The 13773-nt window shown below is 41.9% G+C and overlaps 1 protein-coding gene across 2 annotated transcripts in view; it reads right to left on the reverse strand.

Annotated features, from left to right (window-relative positions):
* GALNT13 (polypeptide N-acetylgalactosaminyltransferase 13) overlaps positions 1–11921 on the reverse strand; it is a 557255-nt gene extending 545334 nt beyond the window's left edge. For both annotated transcript variants that reach the window (XM_029225787.1, XM_029225788.1), the window contains exon 1: positions 11549–11921. The gene's annotated coding sequence lies outside the window, so the exon portion shown is untranslated. The remainder of the gene's footprint in view (positions 1–11548) is intronic.
* Between the last annotated feature and the right edge of the window lie 1852 nt (positions 11922–13773).

The following is a 13773-nucleotide window of genomic DNA, read 5'->3' on the forward strand; positions in this document are numbered from 1 at the left end:
CACAGGCTTCTTGGTGGCATCAGCAGGAGCCTTAGCGTCTCATGCCCGTCTCTGGGGACCACACTGATAGCTGCGGCTCGCGCCCATCTCTGGAGCTCCTTTAAGAAACACTGTTAATTCCCTCTCCTCATGCACCAGGAAATACAGAGGCAAGAAAAAGTCTCGTCTCTTCGGCAGCTCCAGACCTTTTCCTGACTCCCTCCCGGCTAGCCGTGGTGCACTCACCCCTTCAGGCTGTGTTCATGCAGCCAACCCCAGTCCTCTACCTCGGGTCTGACCTCCAAAGCCCGAGCCTCAGCTCCCAGCCCCCACCCGCCCCAGCCAGTGAGCAGACAAGCCTCTCGGGCTGGTGAGTGCTGGTTGGCACTGATCCTCAGTGCGGGAATCTCTCCGCTTTGCCCTGTGCACCCCTGTTGCTGTGCTCTCCTCCGCGGCTCTGAAGCTTCCCCCTTCTGCCACCCGCAGTCTCTGCCCACAAAGGGGCTTCTAGTGTGTGGAAACCTTTCCTCCTTCACAGTTCCATCCCACTGGTGCCAGTCCCGTCCTGTTTTTTTCTTTTTTCTTTTGCCCTACCCAGGTACGTGGGGAGTTTCTTGCCTTTTGGGACTGAGGTCTTCTGCCAGCATTCAGTAGGTGTTCTGTAGGAGCTGTTCCACGTGTAGATGTATTTCTGATGTGTTTGTGGAGAGGAAGGTGATCTCCGCGTCATATGCTTCTGCCATCTTGAAGCCAAGGCTCTATCTCTTTTACATGTTGCATATTTTTGTTAATTTTTTTCTTAAATTATTTCTTAAATGTCTGTTGATACTTGGTTGCTGTTTTCTATTTAAGAATAAAGGAACAGAAATGGCTGAGCCCTCTGTACTTGAGTGGGTCTTATTGTTTAGAAGACTTTGCTTTAGGGTAAGCCAGGAGCTGATCATTAGGCTTAAGTACGCCACTAAGTACCAAAATAAAAGGGAATTTATTCTACTGTTGTAAGATGCATTCCTAATTGCCCTTATTGTCCCTCAGCAGTCCATGTAATTTCATTAGTCTATGTTAAGGGGGATGGTCAGGAGGAGCAGTGAAAAAAATCTTGCTACAAGGATATTTGCATAGGAAGTAGAATTGGTGAATAGAAGGGTGGCTAGTCCATCTATCCATGTTGATTATTTTGTTTCAGCCCCAGTGTCTCACTTCTGCCCTCTATTTTTCCCGGCACTGTTGAACCTTAAGCCTTTGGGTGCTTGTTTAGGGCAAAAGGGCTCCCTCCTCACCCCATCTTTGGCAGTTTCCTCTGCCTTGCTTCATTCCATCCAATTTGTAACAGTTTGATATCTTTTTAACTCCTTAATTTAATGCTTAAATTAATGAGGTTTCAGGAAGAAGTTTAGATAAAGGTACGCCTCAATCCTTCCTTGTAAAATGAATACTTGCCTGTTTTAAAAGCCTTTTCACTGACCTAGAGAAGCTGCCCTTAAAACACCTAAAATGAAGAAAACCCAAGAACAAACGTAATTATTATACTGTTGCGTATCACCATAGTCATGATGGCGACAATGCTGTTAAGAATCATTCAGACAAGGCCCTGTACTGAAATAAATGCAAACTGCATATCTGCATGTATCTTAGGGTACACAGGGTAAAAAGGACTACTGATTTCATGTTTCTGAAATGTCCTTTTTGTGGGCAATAAGATAACTCACTAACATTCTCAAAAAAAAAGATGTATTGAAGTTCAAAATTATTTAATGAGATAGTTGCGAATATCTTATATTTGTGGAGGTTATTTTTCCCTACAAAAGGAATGGAAATGATGCATACATATTATCCCACTTGAATTAGAATTTTATATAGGTAATAAGAATTTTTGCATTGTAGAAGCAAACTGGGTCTATTGTCTGCAACAGCAAATGAAGAGTCTCACAACCAGCAATTCAATGTGTTAATTCAGCTGCACCATCCAATTACCTACGATTCATCACAACTTAGTACACAACAATAAAATTCTTTAAAAAATCTGTGACAAAATATATGCTCTAGGTTTAACTCATAGGAAAACTACTATCCTGAAGTCAAGGACTAGGAGCCATGGAACATAAATTATAAAAATTATCCATCACAATCTATCAATTAATATCACAATGAATTTCTGACAGGAAGTCAATAGTCTAGAGTTAATAATGAAATATACTGGAAATTTTATATGGAAAATCTGACCAAGGAATGTGAAAACTGTGTGGCCACTGAAATTGGCATCCCCTCAAATAATACAGCAGTCCTTTGGAGCCAGAGCCTGCCAACTGACCACGGGGCCCAAGCACACAATTCTAAAAGTAGACAAAGGTAATGAGATGCGAATTTAGAATCCCCATCCTCCGGTTAAATGACCCAGATGCAAGAGCTAGAGAGTCTGTTTATTACCTACTCAGGGACTAAATGATGAAATGAACAGGAGCTCTTTTTTATTTATATTTTTATATAGAATCAAGAGAACTAATAGATAGTCCAGGCCTGCTACATGAGGATGTATTAAGCCACAGAAGAAAGACAATTGAAAGTCGAGAGCATCATGAAGAAGGAAGAAAGGAAAAGAGGAGCGGGAAAACGATATGGAAGAAAAAGTGTATTGAGAAATGATGAAACACAGTATTGAGAAGAAAATGCAGAGCTGCACTGAAAATCTATAGGATATGAGTGAAACCTGAATCATGAACAGACACAGGCTGGTTTCTAATATTTTTCAGGATGAGGGATGTATAGTCCCATTTGAGACTGAACTATCAAGAGAATCAAAGAAATATGAGTCTTGAGGATTCAGAAAGAGGTGGAATTTGGCATGAGAGAAAAGACTGTAGTACTAAGTGTTAAAACTCAGCTAGTCAGTAATCTCATAAACCCTCACTTCACTTATAGAATCTGAAAACAGAATTGTTTTTAAGTAGATTTTTATTTTTTAAAAACACCAGAGTGACTCATTACTAGGCTATCTAATTCAAATAATTTACACAATCTAATCAAGTATCAGTCAGTCTAAAATAATATTTTTAAGACTGAAGAAAAGTCATTAAATACTGCAGGAGTGTATTAAACAAAAATAAGTAACAGAAAGTTGCTAAAAATCAACCAAAGGCCAGAAGGAGAAAAATGCACCTCATCAAAGATTAATACATCAGTTTTTACAGATTAACAGTGATTACAAATTAATATAGATATTCTATAATGTATAAAGCTTACAAAAAACATATTTGAGAAAAAAATCCAGAAGTTTCAGGAGGATTTTTCCAATACTAATATTTATGAAAATATTAGTATTTCCTAATGTAATTTAAACAATTTATGAATAGTACTGCAGGAAAATAAGCTATTTCTTATTAGGTTAGTTACAGATGTAGATCTTAGTTATAGATTGAAGTCTATATGTAGAAATCCTACTTACAGATTTTAATTTTTTTTCTTTTGTCTGCATCACTGTGTGTTAACTTGTTTCTTGTTTTCTTTTTTACTGGGGACTGGGGTGGGGAGGGGGGAGGGTGGCCTGCACCTATGAAGAGACAAGAATAAATCTACTTGAAGAAAATCACTCTGATTTTTCCATATTTATTTTATTGTCCCTTTCATAATTAGTTTTCTTTCTTAATCTAGTGCTATGACTTCTAAAAGGTAAATATTTTTTGTTTCCAACTCTACAAATCTGATATTGTTGGTCAGATTTTCCTCCTTCACTTTCAAAGGCAAAACTTATTCAAATAGGAAATAAAACATAGAAACACGGGTTCCATTTCCAATTCTGTTGCTTCATACTTTGTGACTTAAAGCAGATCATTTTAATCATTTCATCAAAATAGCATAGTCTGTACCCCGTCACTCATCAACTTACCCTGGACAACTTACTTAACCTTTATGGGTCTCAATTTCCTTGCCTGTAAAATAGAGGTACTAATAAAACCTACTTTGAAGGGTTGTTATAATTAAATGAATTAATATCTGTAAAGCACTCAGAACAATGTCCAGAACACAGCAGCTTCTATATTTTGTTAAAGAAATAAAAATTAAATAAATCTGAAAAATGTACTAGATGTAGTTCGGTTGCTTGTAACCTCCTTGTACAATAGACTCATCTGGAAAAATGTTTATGAAGATAGATCGTTATGGATCCATCCCAGGCAAATGAGAATTTGTATCAGTAGGATCTGATAACCTATATTAAAACAAGCAAACAAACAAAAATCTCTTGAGGTAATTTCAATTTCCAAACTGGTTTGTCAGCAGTGACATTATACGATGCCACAGGTCAGTTTAACTACATCTCACACACTCCATCAGTGCCCTTTTCCTCTTCAATGGCTGCAATAGTCACTATCCAAAGCAACTTGGGATTTAATAGCATCAGCCAGTTTTCCAAAAGCTGAAGTTTAGCTTTGGAATTTTCTTTCTCACCTAAAGCAAAACTGCTTTGTCCTCACCAAGGCAAACAAAGACGTAAAAAAGGAGCAAACTGATCCCTAAAGGCTGGAACGTACTGGTTAAAGGGAAGGACAGAATAAGTTCTTAAGACATGCTCCTTTTTTTTGCCCAGCATTCATTCTTTATTCAAGGACACACATTGGCACCATCTTAGTGACAGTGATTTGTGGTTAAGTGCCACGAAGGAGCAAGTTGCCTCCAATTCTCTATTCCTTTCAATAAACACTGATGCAATAAACTGAGGCTAGTGTAATTGCTATCATCCTTCCTAGGTACAAATCTTATCGCCCAAACTTCCAAGTAGAAAGAGAAGGGTATAGCTATAAGGACAAAGTCATGAGTATCACAACCATGCTGGCCTGTGTTGCTTGGGTGCTCGGGATCCACTGAGTAGGCAGTATATCTAGTGGTTCAGACTGAGGAAGTGTTCCCAATTGCAGGCTACAGAATGTGGTGAAATAAATTACCAGACTGTGATGAAATTTTCTTCAGTCTTCGTTAAATTAGAAAAATAAATGCAATGTAAAAAAATGCACAGGAAGTTAAATTTATGCTATTTTAAGAACTATATTTTGAGATTTAGTACTGCCACCTTAGTTGGTGTTACAATGTGCAGTCTTTTATAAAATGATGGTGGCAATAGAGTTTTAAAAATCATTCTTACCATGCAAAAGAAAATGTTCACATGGAGGTTGATGCTCATTTTTTCTTTTTTCTTTTATTAGTCAGTGAAAATGTCAGACTGGGAACTCAGAGCACTGGCTTCAGACAGACAGAACTGATGTGATCCCCGGCCCTAATGATATATATTAGCTGTGTGACTTTGAGCAAGTGACTCCTCATTTATACAATGGGGATAGTAATAACTACTTACAGCTCATACGACTATGAGGATAAAATGTAGTACAAGCTATTAGATGTTTACTTACAATACAAGTGCAAAGTATGTATCCAATAAATTTTAGTTATTTTATCAGGTTGTAACTCTTTATTTTTAACTCCCTCATAAATAAGTTGAAATGGCTGTAACTTTACATATATTTGTTTCCAAGTATTTATTCCCAATTTTCTTTCATTAGACTAATGGCAGTACTGCATGGGGGTCTTGATAGTCATGTAAATCTCATCCTCTCTATCTAAAACTAATTATATAACAAAAATCTCAAGAGGAAATTAAGTTATTATTCTTCTGATGTACAATAAGATAATCCTCCCCATATGTCAAAATTCATTTCTTAACAAAAAAAAAGCACTGTGCTTATAATATCAAGGCAATTAATATTAGGCAAGAGACTAGGTTGACATTTACTAGTGTCTCTGAGATGTAATTTAGATGATTTTGAATGTGCAGGCTGTGCTTTAAATTCTTCTATTTACAGTGGCTACTTAGCACATGTATTATGTTCACCAAAGTGCCAACCAAGAATTTAATCACACTCTTCCTATAGTGTTCTACAAGATCTTAAATAAGATTTAAGTGACAATTCAATGTAGTTTAATGTACTAAACAGAGTCCCAATTAATTCTACATCATGTTAAAAATCCTGATATATCTTGGACAGTTCCCATATATCTTAACAGTAAGTGCTTCTGAAAAAAAACAGGAAAGAAGCCTGAGTATTTAATATGGACAGTGTGTTTAATCTTCTCACATAACAGAAAATAGAATCACAAATATGTTCACACCTATGATGGTAACAGTCACTACTTTCCCTACATCCCTCTCAAGCTATGTTGGGAGGATTAACCGTTAATATGGAACAATTTTTAACAACTGATACTTTGCATCTTGCTTTAGGTCTATTGGGAAGGAAGGACAATTATAGTAAACATTAACAGAGAACCTGATAGTTCATAAGGTCTGTAATTATGTGGACATTTGAGTAAAGCTGGGCCCTCAGAGGAAAGTTAGGCCCCAGTAATCTCTTAATAACCTGCAGTAATAACTTTTAAAAATTAAGAATTTCAGCTTAAATAAATAGGTCCCAGATATACTTAAAAAAATAAAATTGGAAAACTCATAGCTAAAAATGAATTTTAGCTATTGTATTTAAAAGGGACATTAGAATACATATTAATCACACAGAGGTCTTTAGCCACCTGTAATTATTTCTTGGTAATCATCTTGGACCAATTAAACATATTATTATAAATAAACTACCTTGAAAACATACAAACAGATATAAATCTGAATCAAGAAGTATCAAATGAATAAAACCTATTTGATTATACTTTGCTCCCAAAGATAACTGCTTATAATGCCCTCAATGAATGACCAACTACTACTAAATTCATATGTGTATTCATTTTCACAAATTTCTTTGAACTCTCTAAGTACTAAATTTAGCAATGGAAAGCTGGACTCTTCAAAAATATATATGCCTGTTTACAACAGAATATTACTCAGCCATAAAAAAGAACGAAATTGGTTCATTTGTAGAGATGTGGCTGGACCTAGGGACTGTCATACAGAGTGAAGTAAGTCAGAAAGAGAGAAACAAATATCATATATTAATGCATATATGTGGAATCTATAAAAATGGTATAGATGATCTTATTTGCAAAGCAGAAGTAGAGTCACAGACGTAGAGAATAAATGTATCCATGCCAAGGGGGTAAGGGGGGGTGGTGAGAGGAATTGGAAGATTGGGATTGACATACATACACTATTGATACTATGTATAAAATAGGTAACTAATGAGAACCTACTGTATAGCACAGGGAACTCTATTCCATGCTCTGTGGTGACCTAAATGGGAAGGAAATCCAAAAAAGAGGGAATATATGTATACATATAGCTGATTCACTTTGCTATACAATAGAAACTAACACAACATTGTAAAGCAACTATACTCCAATAAAAATTAATTTAAAAAAATAAATAAAAAATAAAAACACCATCTAAACTCCGAAAAAAAATATGTATGCCTGTAACTGAATGGCAGAAATACTTAACTAAACAATGTGCTTTAATATAGAAATTGTAAATAGAAGTCTAATCTGCTAAAATGGTAAATGGTTTATCAAAGCAGACAGTACAGGATCTTTAAATGTGATTTATGTGTTTAAACATATGCTTAGTATGTATCTGGTGGAGAGGGCAGGGGGAATATTAAGAAATGTCATCAAATAGACTTCAGAGTCAATATGAGTATAAATATACTTAAGTCTTGATTTGATGCTTCACATGTGTTTATTCTGATGACAGGAAGCATTTAGAACCAAAGCCCAATTAAAATTCTTGAATAATTAGGCATATGGTCACTCAGATTTCAAAGTAGTGATCCTGCTAGATCTCAATAGGTTTAAGATGTCTACATGGTCTTACTACTGATGGCGACATAAGCCCAAAAAGGTGATGTATTAAAAGTCACAATCCAGAATCTGTTGTTTATTGCAAAAGGTGCCTCTTGAAAATAGGATGTTTAATAAGGCAAATTAAAGGACAAAACTATAGGATCTGTTCATTTTCATAAAGCACAATAAACACTTATCAGAGACATATAGTATTGTTATTTATTTCACATGGTGGGACTTTATTCATACTTTACTCAGCCATTTTCTATACTTTTCTTGTTATTCAGAAACACCAATATCCTCTTCCTTTTCCTAACCAGAAAGAATATAAATATTCATTTATTTCACGTTCTCTCACCCTCTTCCTAAAATGCCAAAGTTTTAAAAAGCTGCAAAATCTCTATTACATGGAAATGTTCCTAGTACAACTACCACTTCTAAAAATCAAGGTGGCAGATGGAAGCACTGTATTTCACTCTGACATAACTTTAACCTGAAAGTAATGTACATTAAGTTAGAAAGTTAAATGTGTCTCAATATTCTTATCACTTAGAAATCAGAATGTAACTCAACCAATAACAGCATGTCCACCTTCACTATGTCTTTGATATTTTTAAATACAAAAAAAACTGCATAGAGTACGAGTTGATTTATAAGTAATATTTTTAAAGCAAAATTTCCTTGAACATGCTCCTGAACAATAATGGTAAATCCCCAACTATTTTAAGAAGTAACTAACATATCATCAAAACAGCAATATTGCAGCACAGGGATTCCTACTAGTACATTGTATCAGGAGGCGTTACATTTCCAGGTACTTCAGCGAATTCTCATATACATGTAGTATCACACCTCTCATATATATTTGAAGCAGTTAGGAAACCTATAAATTATTCAAGGTAAGTGATTCAGTTTGAAGATCAGTTTATAGCCCCCAAATATTTTAAGTTGATACATCTGTTCTTTATATTAAAAAAGAGAACTTTTCACTTGTTAAAACCACAGGAAAAGGGCTTCCCTGGTGGTGCAGTGGTTGAGAATCTGCCAGCCAATGCAGGGGACACGGGTTCGAGCCCTAGTCTGGGAAGATCCCACACGCCGCGGAGCAACTAGGCCCGTGACCCACAACTACTGAGCCTGCGCGTCTGGAGCCTGTGCTCCGCAACAAGAGAGTCTGCGATAGTGAGAGGCCCGCACACCACGATGAAGAGTGGCCCCCGCTTGCCACAACTAGAGAAAGCCCTCGCACAGAAACGAAGACCCAACACAGCCAAAAATAAATTAAAAAAAAAAAAAAAAAACCACAGGAAAGTATTCATTCGCAAATGATGTCATGCCCTAGTTTACTTTCAGGTAAGAAGGTTGAGAGAGGCCACCCATCAGAGCCTCTAAACTCATTTCTTTAGTTCTGCAGTGACTGTTAAAGAATATCAGTCAAGTTAAACACTTGCACAGAGGGGCAAATTCAAGCAGCGAATGAGTTAAAACGACACAGAGGACTCACGTTTCAACATCCCTTCTACTAGTCTTCAATTCCCATTCATAAAAGACTAAATGAAACAAAAAAGAGAGGCAGAATTCAAGTTCTTGTATGTAGGCTTATTAGCATAGCTAGGTAACTTCAAAGCCAATAATTAGCTCCATGCTAATCAATCAACCAACAAGTTTCCAGCAAGCATTTACTAGTTTTCCTACATTGTGCTAGGGTCTGCATATCTGAAACAGCACCTGTCCCACTCTGGACACTGGGATCCAGAATTAATCTATACCAGCAGCACTGTGTTTCCTTTGGAAAAGCTTTCTTTTCTTCTTCCCCAAATCTTATCTGAGACACAGTGCCTCTACTTAAGCAAGCAGCTTAAGCCCTAGAATGGGATGAGCATCACAGAAATGGTGAATTAAAAACATTTAACTAAACAAGCAAAAGCAGCCAGGGAAAATTCTCAATGGAGTTGAAGGTGGGCAGGGGCATAAGGAACAGATGTGAAATCCTGGTTTGTGGTGAATGGTGCAGAGAAATGCACGTTTCTTATGTTCAAAACCCACCTTAGGCTATGAAAATTATCCAAATCTATTCACCTCTGAAATCACTCAAACGGTTTCAATATTAAGGTTCCAATTCTGCAGGAGGAGTTTGAAGAGATCAGGGAAAAGGAAAGAACAGAAAAGTCAAGATGAAGAAAAGGAAAGGATGGGTGAAGGCAAGGAGAATGATCTGGGAAGATAAGAGATCAAAAGTAAGTCACCAATAGGTTGACCTCACTTTGCAATAGCCTCAAACCAGCAGGTTTCTCTAACACTAGAGGGCATGAACGCAAACACACACACACACACACACACACACACACACACGGTGGTGGGGGCAACCCTGAGCAAAGGCAGCCTTCATACAAAGCTGAAGATCTGGGGGCTCCAAGGATACTCGAAATTTCAGGGGGCTCGGGCAGCCAAGTGTCTTTACCCCTGCAAATAAAATCTTCATTCTGCATTTGTGGGAAGAGTGACCGCGCTCTCTCCCAAGGAAACCGCTCAAGAATTGAGTGTTAACGACAGTCGAAAGCAGGCAATCCCCAGTGCTCCTGTCCTCCGTCAGCAACACCTTTGCCTCAGGAAAGCTCCCACCCTTTCCAGGTTAGTTTTCCCTGGATCCCGAAGCTTCTGTGTTTATCTGCCCACTGCCTCCTCCTGTGGCTGCCTGCAAAGGTTGGAGATGTAGGCTCTCCACCTGGAAATTCAACTGATCCTAGTCAAAGAACGGGGTAAGGGGAGGAGCGCCCGCAGCTTTCGCTGTCCAAACCAGCAGCCTCCGTGCGCCCGGGTTCGTGGCAGCGCAGCTCCCTCGGACCCAGGGAGGGGAAGCGGCCCTTGCGACCCTCATTCAGCCCCTCGACTCTACGACAGCCCAGACAAGAGCTCTCTGTTTCCAATCCCCTCGTCCCTTCCGGCCCCAAGAAGGGAGGTCTCCGTACCTGGAGATCTCTGTACCTGGAGGTGCCCAGAAGGTGGGCCGGGGTGTGCTCTCCTGGACAAGGAGCCTCGGGATCTGGGAGCTGGTGGTGTTCGGGAGGACCAGGCAGGAGAGATAAGAGAGGGAGACAGAGACAGGCAGCGAGAGGCAGAAACAGAAAGAGAAAATACGGCAAGACGGAGAGACAACGGAAGAGACAGAATAACAGGCACACGGGAACATCCCAAGAAAAACAGGGAGAAAGAGAATGAAAAAGGAACAGTGAGACCCGGAGCGGGTGCGGTGAGCCAAAGAATCAGAGTCAGAAACAGACAGAGAGACTGAGAGGCAAAGGAAGGCAGAAATAGAGAGGAAGGCAACCGTCGAGGAAGACACCCGAGACCCAGCGGGTCCCCGGTGTCGGACGGACGGTGTAGAAGCGCCCGCGCACCGCAGCCCCCGGCCGCCCGCAGCTAGTGGGAGAAAGTTGCCGGGGCGGGAAGGCCGAGCCGCCCCCGGCGCCGAGCGCCACCGGAGCGCAGAGGGTGGCCAGCGCCCCCCACCTCGGCCGGGTAGCGGAGGAAGCAGGGTAGAGGGCGGGCGGCAGTAGAAAGTTCCGCGCATCGCGGTCCTCCCTCGGCACCTGCAGCAGCGGGAGAGCGCGCTTCGAGAGCCCGAGAGGCCGCCTTATCGGGTTCGCCGGCGCCCCCGCACCGGGACCGACCCTGGGTGCTCGGCTCTGAGCCCTGCCACCCGCTGCGGGACTTTGCGGCGCCCACCCGGGCACTCCGGGCCGCCCAGAGAGGACTCGCCCCAGACAGAGGAAGAGAGGAGAAGCAAGAGAGAGACGGAGACCTGCTATCGTGGCCAGGGATCCCGCGAAGAGGGAACGGCGGTCCACGCACGGAATTCAGCCTCCGACCCAGACCGGCAGGCGCCAGACGGCCGCGCCGAGTGCAGGGCGCGCGGAGCCCGCGCTCACCTGGAACCCGCGCCGGCCCGCGAGCGCCGCGCGCAGCCCCGCTTCCCGCCCGCGCCTCTCTCTTCACACTTCCCCGCGAGCAGAGCGAGCCGGCTCCGGCCTCGGCCAGCCCCGGAAAGGCGCCCTCATAGCGCAGCGACCGGCTGGAGGGGCTCCGCGCGAGCGGGCGCCGAGGCCGAGGAGGCGCAGGAGACCGAGCGAGGGCTCCTAGCACATTGTCACCTCGGCAGAGACGCCGCCACCGCCTGGTCACTTCGCCCCCCCTCCCCCCTCCCACCCCGGCCCGCTCCCTCCCAGCCCCTCCTCCTCGCGTGGTTCCTCCCCCTCCCGTAGCCCCAGCCTGAAGGCCTCTCACTGGGCTAGTATCATTTACGTAACCAGCCCCCCGGCCCCCCTCCTTCCCGGTTCCCGCTCCTCCCCGGGCTGGGGCGGTGCGCACAGAGCGCGCTTCAGTTGCTCCTGGAGCTGCCGCTCCTGCGATGTGCACAAGTCCCGCGATAGTTGGCAGTCACGGCCCCCAGCTGCAACCGCGGGGTCGGCTCTTTTCCGCCGAGAGCGTCCGGCGACCACTGGCCGCCCCTGGGCCCCACCGTGAGAAAACAGGCTTGCGTGCACTGTGTCGGCCCAGTGCACCAGAGCGCCTCTTAGAGGGGTGCTGGCGGGGGGAGGAGGGTGCAGGGGCTCGCAGGCGGCACTCGGGGAACGCTCTAGCAACCTCACCCCTGCTGTCGGCTCTCCAGTGGAGAGAGGCTGCGGGGAACTTGAAGTTTAGGCGCCCTGAAGCAGAAAGGACAGACAAGAGTTTGACCTCTTGTCCATTACAGTTCGTTTACCCTGCCAGGAGCCTAGTGTTCTGGCTAGCGACAGCTGCTGCCACCAAAAGCACTGTAAGAGACTTGGAAACGCAAAGCGCTTCCTTGTGCTCTTGAATTTTTTAGAGAGCGGTGAAGAAAAAAGCGAGGCTTTGAATTCCTTTCTCAGTCAGGAAGACAGGGTCTTTGACACCACACACACACACACACACAGGCGCCTGAAAGCTTGCATTTCAGAGTAAAGTTACTGTGTAGTGTCATAGAAAGTCCATGATACTAAATGAGGAGTCCATGATACTAAATCCTTACATACTACATGTAAGGATTTTAGAACAGTGCATGGAACAAGGCACAAATTTACGACTGAGGTATTATTAGCATTCTGAGACTTGGGACCTATCCCCCATTGCCATGTGGGAGGGACTCTTTTAGGAAATTGGGGTTGCTGAGTTCAAGTGTCTGCTCTGCCATTTATTCACTTTTGGCTCTTGGTTAGTTTTGGTTCTTGACTTAATACAGTTTCAGTTTTCTGATTTGTAAAAGGGGGTAACATAGGGGTCCTTTCCTCCTCTCACAGGGTCACTTCATGTTGTCTTAGCTCCCTCTTTTTAGTTTATGTGGCAAAAGTAGGGGAGGATATGAGACCTACTCCAAAAATATTAAGAGCCATATTGTACAAACATATATTAATTTTAATCTAGTATGTCAATGACATTCTTGATTATATTCATGAAAGGCAATTTTTAGAGATGTTATCTTTATATCCTTTCATGAATCAATTATTATCTAAACTGGTATGATAATAACTATATTTAATGTTTCCTCCTATGCTGTCCATCCTGCCCAACCCCCCACCCCCATCTTCTCATCAATTAGGGAGCATCTACCAGAGGGGTTTCTGTGCATGTGTGAGGACAGAGGGTGCCACTCATAACACCAAGGACACTGGTCTTTTTCTCTATTGCTTGCTTTTGTGAGTTCTGTCATCACATCACTCACCTCTGTATGGCATATTTAGAAAAGTTATGGACCAGCAGGTAAAAGATGGAGCTTCTAATGCTGGCAGAGCCACTTATTAGGCATATGTCCTTGAAAAACATATTAAGCCCCCATTCTTACATTCTTCATCTCTAAAAAAGATAGCAATAGCATTTTGCAAGCTTTGTAGTAATATTTAACTAAGGCAAGAATCATAAAACTAGTTGGTAAAAGTTATACATGCAGTTAATTATGTAGTCCCAAAGTATCTCCCTGGGAATTATTATCTTTTGCTGTATAGCACACCA

Source organism: Monodon monoceros, unplaced genomic scaffold, assembly GCF_005190385.1.
Source record: "Monodon monoceros isolate NGI ecotype Baffin Bay Population unplaced genomic scaffold, NGI_Narwhal_1 Super_Scaffold_16, whole genome shotgun sequence".
NCBI classification, from domain to species: Eukaryota; Metazoa; Chordata; class Mammalia; order Artiodactyla; family Monodontidae; genus Monodon; species Monodon monoceros.